Source organism: Syngnathus leptorhynchus, chromosome 21 (assembly GCF_054491065.1).
Source record: "Syngnathus leptorhynchus isolate UIUO chromosome 21, UIUO_Slep, whole genome shotgun sequence".
NCBI classification, from domain to species: domain Eukaryota; kingdom Metazoa; phylum Chordata; class Actinopteri; order Syngnathiformes; family Syngnathidae; genus Syngnathus; species Syngnathus leptorhynchus.
Window position 1 is genome coordinate 3,548,913 of NC_141215.1, and position 14,685 is coordinate 3,563,597.

General features: G+C 45.4%; 1 protein-coding gene across 4 annotated transcripts in view; it reads left to right on the forward strand.

The window, feature by feature from the left end:
- Window positions 1-2,806: 2,806 nt before the first annotated feature.
- Window positions 2,807-14,685, forward strand: part of large1 (LARGE xylosyl- and glucuronyltransferase 1) — a 112,249-nt gene continuing 100,370 nt past the window's right edge. The window contains exons 1-3 of one of the 4 annotated variants that reach the window (XM_085902023.1): window positions 2,807-2,933; window positions 3,921-3,987; window positions 4,092-4,210. The gene's annotated coding sequence lies outside the window, so the exon portion shown is untranslated. Of the gene's footprint in view, window positions 2,934-3,682; window positions 3,726-3,920; window positions 3,988-4,091; window positions 4,211-9,654; window positions 14,453-14,685 lie in introns of those variants that run through there. The other 3 variants (XM_085902024.1, XM_085902025.1, XM_085902026.1) reach the window with 3 other exon arrangements.

Sequence of the window (14,685 nt, forward strand, 5' to 3'; positions counted from 1 at the left end):
AAATACAGTCACACAATAAGTGCAGTTCTTAGGAAGAGAGTTACCATGGTAACCAAGTTAAGACATTGCATAGATACGAATTATATGATGAAATTTGATTTTTTTCCCCCCCATCTCTGGTAAGCATTCTAATTTGTTTTGTTGTTTCCCATTTTAAAATTTTGATTTGGTACTAGGGAAGTGTCTGCCGTAAGTTCAATTTCCATTTCATCCACTGAGCTCGCCAATTATCTGTCACATCAGTCCTTCGGTGTCAGATTCTCGCCTGCCCAGCATCTCGGGGCTGTCTCATCTCTATGAGATTTTTGTCACGAGGAGTCTATTTAGGTCCTCCGCTTCTGTTCCATCTCCTTGTACTTTACCTGTCAATTTCAAGTTTCTCTTATTTAAAATCAAAAGAAATGTCAGTACTCTGCTTGCAGTTTTCCTTTATTTGGAGGTGTGGACGTGCCATAACATGACCTACATGAAACAGAAGTATCAAAAATACTGTTTGGATATTATTGAAGATAAAGTAAACTTTTCAAAACTCATCCTTTCGCATTTCCACTTGTGATTACCCACCTACTCTTCATGCACCAGCCAGATCATCTCTGTCATGTCCTCATCAAATATTCCACTCACCATGTGCGCTTTGCAACCCCTGGCCCTGCGGTGGTTGCCTCTCTTGAGTGATTAATTGTCTTCCCGGGCTTCTCCCAAAGCGCTCCAACCCTTCCATCTAACGGTACTTGCCCGCCCCTACTGACAATGTGATGAGAGGTGAGTTCCGCAGTGACTTTGGAAATCAGATTTCATATCATGAATTGGTAGAGGCGGCATACTCATTTTCTACTTAAGTAGAAAGACTCCTGTAAAAGTTAAAAAAAAAAAAAGTACAGCTCCACTTGTGATATGTTTGATGCAAGGAATTTTATTGACCTTCATTTAGTCTCATAGAATTAAAGTTGCTTTGCTGCCCTCTTGTGGTATTTACAGGTAATTATTTTTTTAAGTGGCCACCATCTCCTTCTGAAGCAGTGCTCGGTCTACTATATTTAATTTTTGCATTTCCACGTCGCTGGTCGTAGATTTGAACCAAAAGAGGTGTTATTTATTACAGGCCCGTCAAGGCAGTTTATTTCTCATTCAAAATAAAAAAAATGAGTGAGTGAAAAATAACCCGTCATATAGCCGGGAGGGGAAATCCCCAGCTGAGTCATTTGCAACTGTGGCTGAAGGGTCCACAGTTACAGCATTTGACCCAAGGTGGGACTAATGGAGCGTTTGGCAAGAAGAAAAAAAAAAAAAAGTTTGGATACATTTGTGCTGCTCGCACAGCATTTAAAGCAGTTTGTAATAGGAAGGGGGGAAAAAAACTCCCAGGCTGTCAAAAAATAATTCTATATGTTTCTAAATTGGTTTTACAGACTACAATATTGCTTTGATGTAAAAATGAACGTGTACGATTTTTTTCTTACTTAAAAGTAACAATTCAGAGAATAAAAACGGCCCCCCAACTCCTTTTCGGGGAATGCGACATAGCTGGAGACCAAAGTGAAGAAACGCCAGCGCAGCCAGCACTTAGCTTAATGGCTGTGCTGCAAGCTAAATAACGATCCATTTTGTTCAATTATCTTTTCTGTTGGAGTGACGCTGTGAAAACAAAACACAGACAAGATTGCTGCCTTAATTGAGGGAAGGAAATGGAGCTGGGAAAGAAAACCTTTGAGGCGGGGGAAAGGCATTGGTGGATATACTTTAGGTGTGGTTTTCTTTTATGAATGTTCAACCATTTTAAAATATGTTTTGTTAACTGTTTGTCTCCATGTTTTTCTATTTCTCCACTGGATTTATACGCAGAAAAATAACGATTGTGAGTCAGGGTTTAATGCACACATCAACCCAGACTAAACTTTTTGCTAAGCTTCACTTCACCCAAATCCCAAAGTAAATCCTTGTTTTCATGTTCCGCAAAGCCCATGTCAGTCCTCCCATCGCTTGTCACAACAAACACAGCGTTAAATGACAACCAACACCATTTCAACATATTCGCCTCTTCTTTGTAGCGGTAAATCAAATAGTTCCCGGCCTCCAAGAGTATTCCATGGTTTTGTCCACGTTGGTTCTTGGCAGCGGACGCTCTAATTTGTAATCACAATGTCCACGAATGGCACCAGCAGACAGAAAACGCTCTCATAGTAGAACTGATGTGGCTATTTATCTCTGTTATCTCATTCAAACAACACATCCACACCATTAGGAGAGAATGTTTAAGCAATAGCAATTTGTTTTTGCCTCTTTAAAGCTTTCATTCCGTTAGCCTTCACACACTGAGTTTCAAAGTGTTTGCATCAATCAGAGCATGGAAACGTTTGATTTTGTGACAAAATTGATCATTTTATTATCAAATAGCACCAGAATGTTCAACAAAGATGCTTTATTCACCGGGTGTATTTGCTGGGGAAGACAATACAGGACACAATCTGTCTTCTAATGCAATCAACATGGAATTGCTTGACACAATTACTAGCTTTAAACATAGACAGCTTCCATTTCTATTAAAAGACAAATTAAATAAATTGTTGCATTTGTTGGACAGAGTTGTCCAAAAATATATTATTATAAAGTTTTAAACATCTTAAGGTGAGACAATTCACTGGGTGGCGTAGACATATCAAGAAAAATAATGCAAATAAAGAAAAACCTGCAAGGTACAAAATATTAAAATTTATAATACGTATATATATTGAAACAGCGACATCCCTTGGCAATCAACATTCCATGTGACTAGGAAATATTACAGTTAATACGGAATGCCGACAGGCATGAAGCAGCGCGGACATGACACCGGAAATGACGAATTTCTTCTTCGTTTGTTCTCTCGTACTGCGCAGGTGTGTGTAATCAATTACCCGGCTGTCCCCATTGTTAACAGCGTTAAAACGCATGAGGTAAGAACGATGTGTAATAAGTTAGCTACTACCAACAGTCGTAATAATACGGAGAATGTAATGATACACAACTTTATTAAATGATACTATAAACTATTTTCGTACTAATATTGGTAGTATTGTAGTAATTGTACTCGTTAGCGCTAATTTAATCTTCGGGTCAACGCGACGTAGCTTTAGCTTGTAGCCTAGCCTACCATACTTAACGATTTTTTTTCTAAAGCGCTTTACAGATGTATAGAAATGCTTTGTACTGTTAGAACTGTTTATTGAATTGCCCCTAAATATAGAAAAGTCTAAAGGTATGTCTCGTGAAATTTTTTTTATGTATCTCGTCTATTTGAAAATAGGCAGCGTTGCCTCGTTTTCAATTGGTTGATTTTCATACCGTATTTTAGTGTCTTTGACTGTCCAAAAGTGTTGATAACCAGCTGGAATATTTATATTGCCATATTTTGGCCAAGTTTAAGCGTTTTAGAGAAGGCATTTTTATCCTAATATTACATTATTATGTTGTTGTATCCTTCTGTTTTAATACTACAACTCATGTTTTAATTACAGCAATACACTTTCATTAAATCCTTTCTTTTTTTACTTCCTTCATCGAATTGTGCATCAGTAATGAAAATTTACTTGAGAAAACATTCTTGAGTGTTAGTTAAGGGACCTTGAGGTACATTTGGGCCCTATTTTATCTCTGTGTTGTCCCATATTGATGCCGCTGCAGTGGGGGACATCGGCACTGGCATTGATATATCGTTTGGTCCTCTTCCATTAAAGCAACCCTGACAGGTAAATTCCCAGGAGGAGGTGTTCAATTAAGAAGCCAAGGGGAGAGGGACTCTCTCTTGACGTTCTCAATAGTTTCGACTGTTTTCCGGTGGCACATAGTCGTACTTGCAGGCACTATTGCTGCTCATTGATGTATGTTAAGGTGACATTTTAAATCTAAATTCTTTCTGTGAATTTGTCTTATTTATTCCCCAGTCTATTGGAGTGGCTGCCTATTGAGGATGCAATGGGGGATGACCTACACTCACTACACATTTGAATGGTACGACAATATACTCACTATATTGATTTCATAACTTACTCCCCCAAAAATATATATTTTATATATATATTTTTTGCAAGTAAATGTTTTCTCTCTCTTTCTAGGTGTTCATTTCTTGATCGTTCCTCCTTTGTTCCACCTCCATCAATGGACCCCACCGGTATGTTATTATGAGTGTGTCATAACAACAAAAAGTCACATGTTATCGATTTATCTACTACAGGTGAGTTCTTTTCGATTATGGGGGGATTTTATGTTCAAATTGATTTAGGCTTTTAGCTACTGTTCACATACAACTGTCTCCCTTTGTTCCTAGTTTATTTGAGGAACAAATTTAATGAAACTAAACATTTTTGCCAAACATTATTGAATTTATTCTCATATAAATCCTCCATCATTTAGAATCTAAATCAAACTTAACCATTTGAGGGCTCAAGGTCTCAAACACAGTGTTAAAGTACTAGTTTGGATTCCTGACTACGTTTTCCACCAGCCAATCTATCTGAGGGCTCAGTACTGTATATTATCAAACTCATTCGGGGGTGCTTCAAAGTTCATCCGCTAACGATAGACAAAATGAATGCTGCGTTCACGTCCATGCAAATTTCCTCGACCGAGCCGTCTCTGCCCCTTTAGAAATCAATATAGCCATTTGTTCTCAGATGTCTTCATCGTGACGCGTCTTTGCATACTTAATGAACTTGCACTGTTCACTGTCCAAAGCTGTATTGATCTTTAAAAATGGCTCGTATTCAGCAGAGATTTCCACTCTGTCTAAGCAGAGCTGAGGCAGATACTTCCATACATCAAGCAGACAGACAGGGCACTTTATTCTCCCCCTTTTTTTTTTCTCGAGCTTTCCCCAAGCCCAATTCGCCCAGTCACTTTTTTTAGCCGTTGGCAATTTATCCACAGTCCTTTGGAGACAGCTGGTTAAGAGATGTGTAAAGGGGAAACGTTGTGAATCTTAATCTAATTAAATGCGGGAGTGTAGCAGGAGATGCGTCCCATCGGTTGATCTCGCTCCCAAGGACAGCGGTCACACGGCGACACCCAGATTCAGTGCATTGACTTTGCTACACTTGTAACGTTCAAATTGTGTTGCGTTACAGCAATGCATGTAAATACCACAGTTGCGGTAGTCACATTTCTAAATACAATTATTATGGAGCTCTTATTCCACGGTTAAATGAGTATAATGGGGATTTTTATTTCCTTTTTTTTTTTTTCAATTCATTTTACCCAAGCAATTCTCATATTTAATTGAATTTTTTTACTCTAAGTGAATAAGTAAATGGCATTTTTTAAATTAATTTTTAATGTACCCATTGATACTCCCACTGGATGTTTTAAAAGGCTAACTTCCAAAATGGGTGTATTTTACTATTTAAACATTCAGGCCCTAATGAAAGTGGAAAAAGCAAAGTCTTTGCGGGTGTTGAATTAAGCAAAGCCGGATTGCCGGTGTGAAATTAGTTTGACCTGTAATTATACTCCGCGGGTACTCACTCGGCGACGTCTGTATTTCTTCGGTGCCGTCATATGCGTTAATTGCATAGTCAACAATGGGACGGCGGTAGTCACCGTAGAGCGCGATGCATATAATCAATTTACTTGCTGCTCTCAGACCTTCATTCTGGGAGTCCATCTGTAATTGTTTTTCCAAGCTCTCGGTCCGATAACGAGAGCAGCCATGAGGAGTGACTCAGTCTCACGATAATGAGCCTCTTCAATGCAAACGCCGTCCAAGACGGCGCACTCGGCCCGCGTGCGGCGCAAACGCTCTGGACGACAGCCAGCGTCGGACGGATGAGGGTCATCGGGCCGTGTCATTGAATAGAGAGATAGCTGTCACTCTGTTGGAGGGACAGCCAATTTCCTCCCCCCCGAAAATACATCCAGACAGAACTGGCACGTCTCAAACTCATACATTACGAGCGACTTATCATTTTTTTGCAGCTTGCTTCCGAAGGAGCTTCATCCAGAACAGGTTGAGCTTGTTGATAAAGGATGTTGCGCTTGTGCGGCAGTCACTCAAGCAGGTGCACATGGCAAACAGTAAACCAGCCCAAGTTGATTCTGTTTGTTGGTGGTGCCCATGCTGCCTGTGATGCTAACGCTAGTTAGCATACAGGTAATTGAATCAATGCAAATTTACCAGAATTGGCGGACTTGGTGAAGCAGCAAACGAGAAACATAATCAACATTCTCTTCTTTCGGATAGACCAGTACACATTTTAGTGCCTTTCGAGATTTTACCCTCTGAGATATTTTGAACCACCATTACTCTCCTTTATTCGCTTCCCAATTGACTGACAGCTTCCATTACAGTAAAATTTTTCCAGCACAACTGTGGTCAATACTGAGATGAAATATGATCATATCATCATAACAGTGTCAGGAGGGCAAAAAAAATACAATTGTGGCATGTGCGGGTACCGATGATTAGTGCACGTCTCTAAATGTAGCTTAATTGCAATGTGTGTCCTGTTCTGTTGAGGACCAGCAGTGCGCCAAAAGCAATCATGTAAATGATGGGAGTTGAGTTTAAATAATTGATTCAGCAAAAGGAAAGTAGAAGGAGTCGTTTGTTTGCGGCCGCGCGTTCGACCCCAACTGTCTTCTGTCTCGTCATCAGTCTGGGGGCTTGTTTGGACAGATATAGGACAGGCTTGACGTGACAAATGAAGCTCGGCGGGCTTCGGCTTCCTGTGGGCTAACAAAGCGCTGGTGGATCACAAACGAGCGAGGTTATTTTGCCAAAAAGGTTACCGCTGTTGGGTTGACAGCTGAGCTTTGCGAGGACATAATCGACTTGGCAAATGATCCAGTTTTGTTAATATTTTTAAAGTTCATCAGGCAGCAGATGTCAACATGATTTTACTAATGATGGCTGTGAGTTGACATGGCATCCATTTAGAGGCTAATATCATAAGCGAGTGAGCCGCGCTGATGAATAAGTTGTGAATTATGCTACAGATGTGGAACAAATTTTAGACCTCCTTCAAGGCTCCCACAAATTTAAAATAGTCCCTTGGCAACGTGGGGCAGCATTACTTGGCGTCAGTAAGGCAAATTTATGTAGTTTGCTAAAATGAAGTGGCTATGTAGTTTTCGTGTAATTGGATATGTTGATTGTTTATATAATCTCCCCTGAGTCATTCACCTTACTGAACTGCCCATTATGTCATTAAATACCTTTTCTGTGGGGAGGTAATTGGTGTCACAGCAAAAAAAATGAAAAGAAGAAGAGCCAAGTCGTAAAATAGTCATTTTATTTCATTTCTACTGTGCACCGGGACACTATTCGTCACTCCATTCTCCCAAATTCTGCCCACATTTCAATTCTGGCCGCATCCTGGAGGTGGGCCTCCATATTTGACAGTATCAATTTAAAACCCCGGCTCACTTCGAAATATATCAAGTTGGCTATTCTCTTCATGTTGGTTTTGTTCTACCCTCATCCATTTTGGCGTTTTTCTCCAGGCCATCTAAGATGAATTACTGTCCAACTAAATGACGAGGCGTGTGCATGCATTTTGCTGGGTTTTATAAAAACTTCTCACCTGTTCTTTTCTTGTTTGACTACTTCCAAATAACCAACCAAATGTTTAGTTACGATCTTGTCTACTGCATTGCACATCGCCCCTCCTGGGTTTTCATGTTTGTGACAATATTGCAGAAAATACTGCAACAAAAACAAGATTTTTATGACCAGCAGCTTTTTTTAGTGGTGCAGGAAAAAGGCATCCGTGGCACTAATGAGTTTATTACACTAGTGCACTCGGTTGGCATGTGACCTTTTTAATATAAATGGGTTGAGAAAAGTCATCATTATACTGATGAATGGCTAAATGACAGTTTGCATGGCTATGTCTGGCACGGGCGTCCAAGCAGAAGCTCTCCTCCGTCTGGTTAAATATTTAATGTGCATAATCTAAAAGTCACACTTATATTTGTCAAAGCCTAACGTTGGCTGACATCTTCTCCCTGCAAGAAGTTCAAACACTGAAATGGTATATTTAAAGTCACTGACTCAAAACCACAATATTTAATAATTTGAATACATTTCAGTGGTAGACTGGTTTCAAAGAGGATGGCAGCTCAGTGGTTGGCATGGTAACAGATGCTTCAACCTTGATTGGAATTCAGAAATCAATGTTAGGCGCACAATCAGTATTTACTTTAACATCTAATAAGAATACACACTCGTTGAGGGGGATGTCAGATGGTTAGGGGTTGTCATGATTGCTGGCGCAAAAACAATCTGTTTTTAATTTTTCAGGCATATTGGCTCTGCTGAATGAATTTAGCTTAATTTGCCAGAGGGTATTTATCTTACAACTATTATCGTCGTCCTTTTTATTAGTTTCAAATGGTAAAGGTACACAAAAATAAATAAATTCTCCTGTTGATAATGCCTTTTTTTTGCATTTTCAAATTATATATAGGATGTGAAATTCTGTGTAAACCCTTCTAATTAATGCTTGGAAAAGAAATTCTTGCGCGTTATTTAAAGTTCAATGGAATGACAGTAAAATGTCTCCAGCCCACTCCTGGGGAAAGTGAGATAATTCTTTTAAAGGCAGCAATGACAAGGTGACTTTGCTTGGGTCCAAACCATATCAGGCACCTCAATGTGGATAAGAGTTGAAAGGCACAACTTCTGATCAAATCGGCCATGCCGTAATTTGCACAGAGTGTGAGCACCAGTCCCTCCGTTGTTCTCCTCGTCTTTGGTCATTCGCTGAAATGAAAATCCAAAGAGATTCTCGGGAGACTTAACGTCACTTGCAATCACATTTTCTCAACCTGACGTGGTCACAGTTGCGTATTTCACACGCACGCAGTTAATCGGCGTGTAATTGCTGCCAACCTGTTTCAAACAAGCGGTATTTTTCACTTAATTCTATACCAGATGGCATAAAATGATGAGGAATAAAGCATCATTATAAATGAGTCCACCTTTCTTTCCAGTCTGTTTTGCGATATTCAAATCCATTATGCCATTTACATAAAAGCGTAAAAAGCAGTTGTTACGTTACTTTTATTATGAGTGCATACATAAGCACCAGAGATTGAATAATTCTTCAAAAAGTGTTTGCTTCAAGCTGTTTATTGACATGTTTTTATGAACTAAAATATCTTGAGGTGAACACCAAACAGGTAAGTTATTATCACTCATTTACAAAGGTCACACTTTACGGCAAGTATTTTTGCATCTCCCGGATGTTTTAGTTTTATTTACACTCCACCAGGAACCCCATGCAAACTATTCACCAAATGAGCACCCTGATTGTGCCGTATTCATGAGCCGTTAAATTGCCTTGCATGAAAAGTGAAATTGTCTGTGTAATGCGATCAATTTAAGAGATGCGCTTTAGTCTACGCCATCGACGGGGTCCTCGAGGGTACATGGAAGTTCGCCCAACAGGTCGCAAACAAACAAACATACAAACAGATGACGACAGATTCGACGAAGGCAGAGGAAATTTAACATCTCCCAGGGCTTCTTAGCGGCCTCCTCAAAGCGGATCTTCCTCGCAAGGTGACACCTTGTCACAGTCACTCGTGACAGTTCCACCCACGTTCCTACCTAACCTGATTAAAGCCTCGCCACCGCTGTTGAATATCAGCTTCAGAGAGGGTGGGCGGGGGGCGGTCGGGACTCTGGGGCGGCCGTGAGCAGATGGCGGTCTGATTGAAAGGATTAGTTCAAATTAGCGAGAGGGTCGTTTCCTACAAATGCGTGAGGATTCATCAAGCACAGAGGTCGCGGGTGAAAGTCACAGGTAATGTGGAAGCTGCGAGTGTAAACGTTAATGTGGGTCGCCAGAGAGCAGATGACTCATTGGTTAAAATGGGATTTTTTTTCTTTCTTTCTTTTTGTTGCCCCCGATGGCCACAAACGCACCTTGGAGGCTGTGAAAGCACCATCTGCCTGGCTCATGTCTTAGCCCCTCAATTTATTTTGGTGGCTGTGAACCACCCAATACAGATTTGACACAGAATGTATAGAAAATGTGATGAAAGCAAAGATTGGTTAGCTTGATGCTAACGCATCATGGAAAACACCTTTGACAGACCAACACAACTGGCATCAGTCTTTTGTTCGCGGCAACTTGCCTGCACCTGGTTGAAAATGCCTACCTTCCTGCCAACCTGCCCTGAGCCTGCCCTGCGCCTGCGCTTGGATGAAGCTATAACTGCCTGCCTGCCTGCCTGCCTGCCTGTCTGCCTGCCTGCCTGCCTGGCCTACGCCTGGATAAAGCTATGACTGCCTGCTTGGTCTGCACCTGGATGAAACTAGGACTGCTTGGTTGTCTGGCCTGCATGTGGATGAAGTCATGACAGCCTGCCTGGCTGCGGCTGGATGAAGTTTTGACTGCCTGCCTGCCTTGTGCCTGGGTGAAGCCATGACTGCCTGCCTGGCTTGCACCTGGATGAAGCCATGACTGCCTGGCTTGCCTGAACCTGAATGAAGCCATGACTGCCTGCCTGCGCCTGGATGACTGCGTACCTGACCTGCCTGCGCCCGGATGAAGCCATGACTGCCTACCTGGCCTGCCTGCGCCCAGATGAAGCCATGACTGCCTACCTGGCCTGCCTGCGCCTGGATGAAGCCATGACTGCCTACCTGGCCTGCCTGCGCCCGGATGAAGCCATGACTGCCTACCTGGCCTGCCTGTGCCCGGATGAAGCCATGACTGCCTACCTGGCCTGCCTGCGCCCGGATCAAGCCATGACTGCCTACCTGCCTGCCTGCCTGCGCCTGGATGAAGCTATGACTGCTTACCTGGCCTGCCTGCGCCTGGATGAAGACATGACTGCCTACCTGCCTGCCTGCCTGGCCTGCGCCTGGATAATGCCATGATTGCCTGCCAGACTAACCTGCGCTTGAGTAAAGCCATGACTGCTGCCTGCCTGCCTGCCTGCCTGGCCTGCTGCGCCTGGATGAAGCTGTGACTGCCTAACTTGCCTGCCCTGCGCCTGGATGAAGCCATGACTGCCTGCCTGCCTGCCTTGCCCTGCGCCTGGATGAAGCCATGACTGCCTGCCTGGCCTGCCTGCGCCTGGATGAAGCCATGACTACCTACCTGGCCTGCCTGCGCCTGGATGAAGCCATGACTATCTACCTGGCCTGCCTGCGCCCGGATGAAACGATGACTGCCTACCTGGCCTGCCTGCGCCCGGATGAAGCCATGACTGCCTACCTGGCCTGCCTGCGCCCGGATGAAGCCATGACTGCCTACCTGTCCTGCCTGCGCCCGGATGAAGCCATGACTGCCTATCTGGCCTGCCTGCGCCTGGATGAAGACATGACTGTCTACCTACATGCCTGCCTGCCTGGCCTGCGCCTGGATAATGCCATGATTGCTTGCCAGACTAACCTGCGCCTGGCTGAAGCCATGACTGCTGCCTGCCTGCCTGCCTGCCTGCTGCGCCTGGATGAAGCTGTGACTGCCTGCCTGCCTGCCCTGCCCTGCGCCTGGATGAAGCCATGACTGCCTCCCTGCCCTGCGCCTGGATGAAGCCATGACTGCCTGCCTGCCCTGCCCTGCGCCTGGATGAAGCCATGACTGCCTACCTGGCCTGCCTGCGCCTGGATGAAACCATGACTGCCTACCTGGCCTGCCTGCGCACGGATGAAGCCATGACTTTCTGCCTGCGTCTTGATGAAGCCATGACTGCCTACCTGGCCTGCCTGCGCCCAGATGAAGCCATGACTGCCTACCTGGCCTACCTGCGCCTGGATGAAGCCATGACTGCCTACCTGCCCTGCCTGCGCCTGGATGAAGCCATGACTGCCTACCTGGCCTGCCTGCGCCTGGATGAAGCCATGACTGCTTACCTGGCCTGCCTGCGCCTGGATTAAGCCATGACTGCTTACCTGGCCTGCCTGCGCCTGGATGAAGCCATGATTGCCTACCTGGCCTGCCTGCGCCTGGATGAAGACATGACTGCCTGCCTGCCTGCCTGCCTGGCCTGCGCCTGGATAATGCCATGATTGCCTGCCAGATTAACCTGCGCCTGGGCAATGCCATGACCCCCCCACCCTCTCTGCCTGGCCTGCTGCGCCTGGATGAAGCCTGCCTGCCCGCCCGCCTGCCCACTAACCTGCCCGCCCCTACGCCTGCATTCAAGATTCAAGAAGAATTTATTCGCCATGTTTGAGCGTGCCAAACAAGGAATTTGACTTCGTTACATCACAGTCTCTGTTACAACGAAGCAGAGAGCGACCCACGGAGGCTGCCGTACGCGGCGCCATCTTGGAATGTAGCTATGAAGCTATGACTGCCTGCCTGCCTGCCCCTGGATGAAGCTATGACTGCCTGTCCATCCGTGCCTGTCCTCCACCTGGATGAAGCTATGACTACCTGTTCACCTGCGCCTGGATGAAACTATAACTGCCTGGCCGCCTGGATGAAGCTATGACTGCCTGTCCACCTGTGCCTTGCCTCCACCTGGATGCAGCTATGACTACCTGTTCACCTGCGCCTGTATGAAACTATAACTGCCTGCCCGCCTAGATGAAGCTTTGACTGCCTGTCCACCCGTGCCTGGCCTCCACCTGGATGAAGCTATTACTACCTGTTCACCTGCGCCTGGATGAAACTATAACTGCCTGCCCGCCTGGATGAAGCTATGACTGCCTGTCCTCCTGTGCCTGGCCTCCACCTGGATGAAGTTATGACTACCTGTTCACCTGCGCCTGGATGAAACTATAACTGCCTGCCCGCCTGGATGAAGCTATGACTGCCTGTCCACCTGTGCCTGGCCTCCACCTGGATGAAGTTATGACTACCTGTTCACCTGCGCCTGGATGAAACTATAACTGCCTGCCCGCCTGGATGAAGCTATGACTGCCTGTCCACCCGTGCCTGGCCTCCACCTGGATGAAGCTATGACTACCTGTTCACCTGCGCCTGGATGAAACTATAACTGCCTGCCCGCCTGGATGAAGCTATGACTGCCTGTCCACCTGTGCCTGGCCTCCACCTGGATGAAGTTATGACTACCTGTTCACCTGCGCCTGGATGAAACTATAACTGCCTGCCCGCCTGGATGAAGCTATGACTGCCCGTCCACCTGTGCCTGGCCTCCACCTGGATGAAGTTATGACTACCTGTTCACCTGCGCCTGGATGAAACTATAACTGCCTGCCCGCCTGGATGAAGCTATGACTGCCTGTCCACCCGTGCCTGGCCTCCACCTGGATGAAGCTATTACTACCTGTTCACCTGCGCCTGTATGAAACTATAACTGCCTGCCCGCCTGGATGAAGCTATGACTGCCTGTCCACCTGTGCCTGGCCTCCACCTGGATGAAGCTATGACTACCTGTTCACCTGCGCCTGGATCAAACTATAACTGCGTTCCCGCCTGGATCAAGCTTTGACTGCCTGTCCACCTGTGCCTGGCCTCCACCTGGATGAAGCTATTACTACCTGTTCACCTGCGCCTGGATGAAACTATAACTGCCTTCCCGCCTGGATGAAGCTATGACTGCCTGTCCACCTGTGCCTGGCCTCCACCTGGATGAAGCTATGACTACCTGTTCACCTGCGCCTGTATGAAACTATAACTGCCTGCCCGCCTGGATGAAGCTATGACTGCCTGTCCACCTGTGCCTGGCCTCCACCTGGATGCAGCTATGACTACCTGTTCACCTGCGCCTGGATCAAACTATAACTGCCTGCCCGCCTGGATGAAGCTATGACTGCCTGTCCACCTGTGCCTGGCCTCCACCTGGATGAAGTTATGACTACCTGTTCACCTGCGCCTGTATGAAACTATAACTGCCTGCCCGCCTGGATGAAGCTATGACTGCCTGTCCACCTGTGCCTGGCCTCCACCTGGATGAAGCTATGACTACCTGTTCACCTGCGCCTGGATGAAACTATAACTGCCTGCCCGCCTGGATGAAGCTTTGACTGCCTGTCCACCCGTGCCTGGACTCCACCTGGATGAAGCTAATACTACCTGTTCACCTGCGCCTGGATGAAACTATAACTGCCTGCCCGCCTGGATGAAGCTAATCTCCGCGACCCTGTTCAGCAATGGGCTCATGACCCCCGGGACATCGTCTCAGATCTGGGTCCGCAATTCACCTCCACCTACTGGGCGGAATTCTTCCGCCTTTTGGTCGTCCCGCTCATCACTGACATGCCAAGATAGGTATTATTCATTAGAAATGTTTGTTCGTATCCCTGCTGCATATAGTTCAGCCCCTCATTCTCCTTGGTGGTTTCGTATACTGCTGTTTATTAAACTTCTCCCGCATCACCCAAAAATATGAATGACTGACACCTTGAGAGTGGCGCCGCTAGTAAATCCCATAGCCTGACAGGAGAACAATGAGCTGAAACTCATTGTGAAACTCCATTAAAAGCCAGAGGAGCTGCTCCCTCATTTTAACACTGCTGCGTTAATGACAACAAGCCACCCCTTTGCTCAGCTGCAAGGTAAGGTCTTTTCAATGTACAAAAGTGAGACTAATTGTGTCAACTAGTTGGGAAGTACTGCTTAGTATTTGTAGACTAGATAACAAAAGTCTAACAGTTAAAAATGGAAACTCATTTGTGTCAAATTGGAAGAATGCTAAACCTAACTTACCGTCGCTTGGAACACGTCTGTCATCAACACATTGCGTCGGAAGAGGGTCCCGTCAAGCGGTCCAATCTCGTATTTTTCCGTC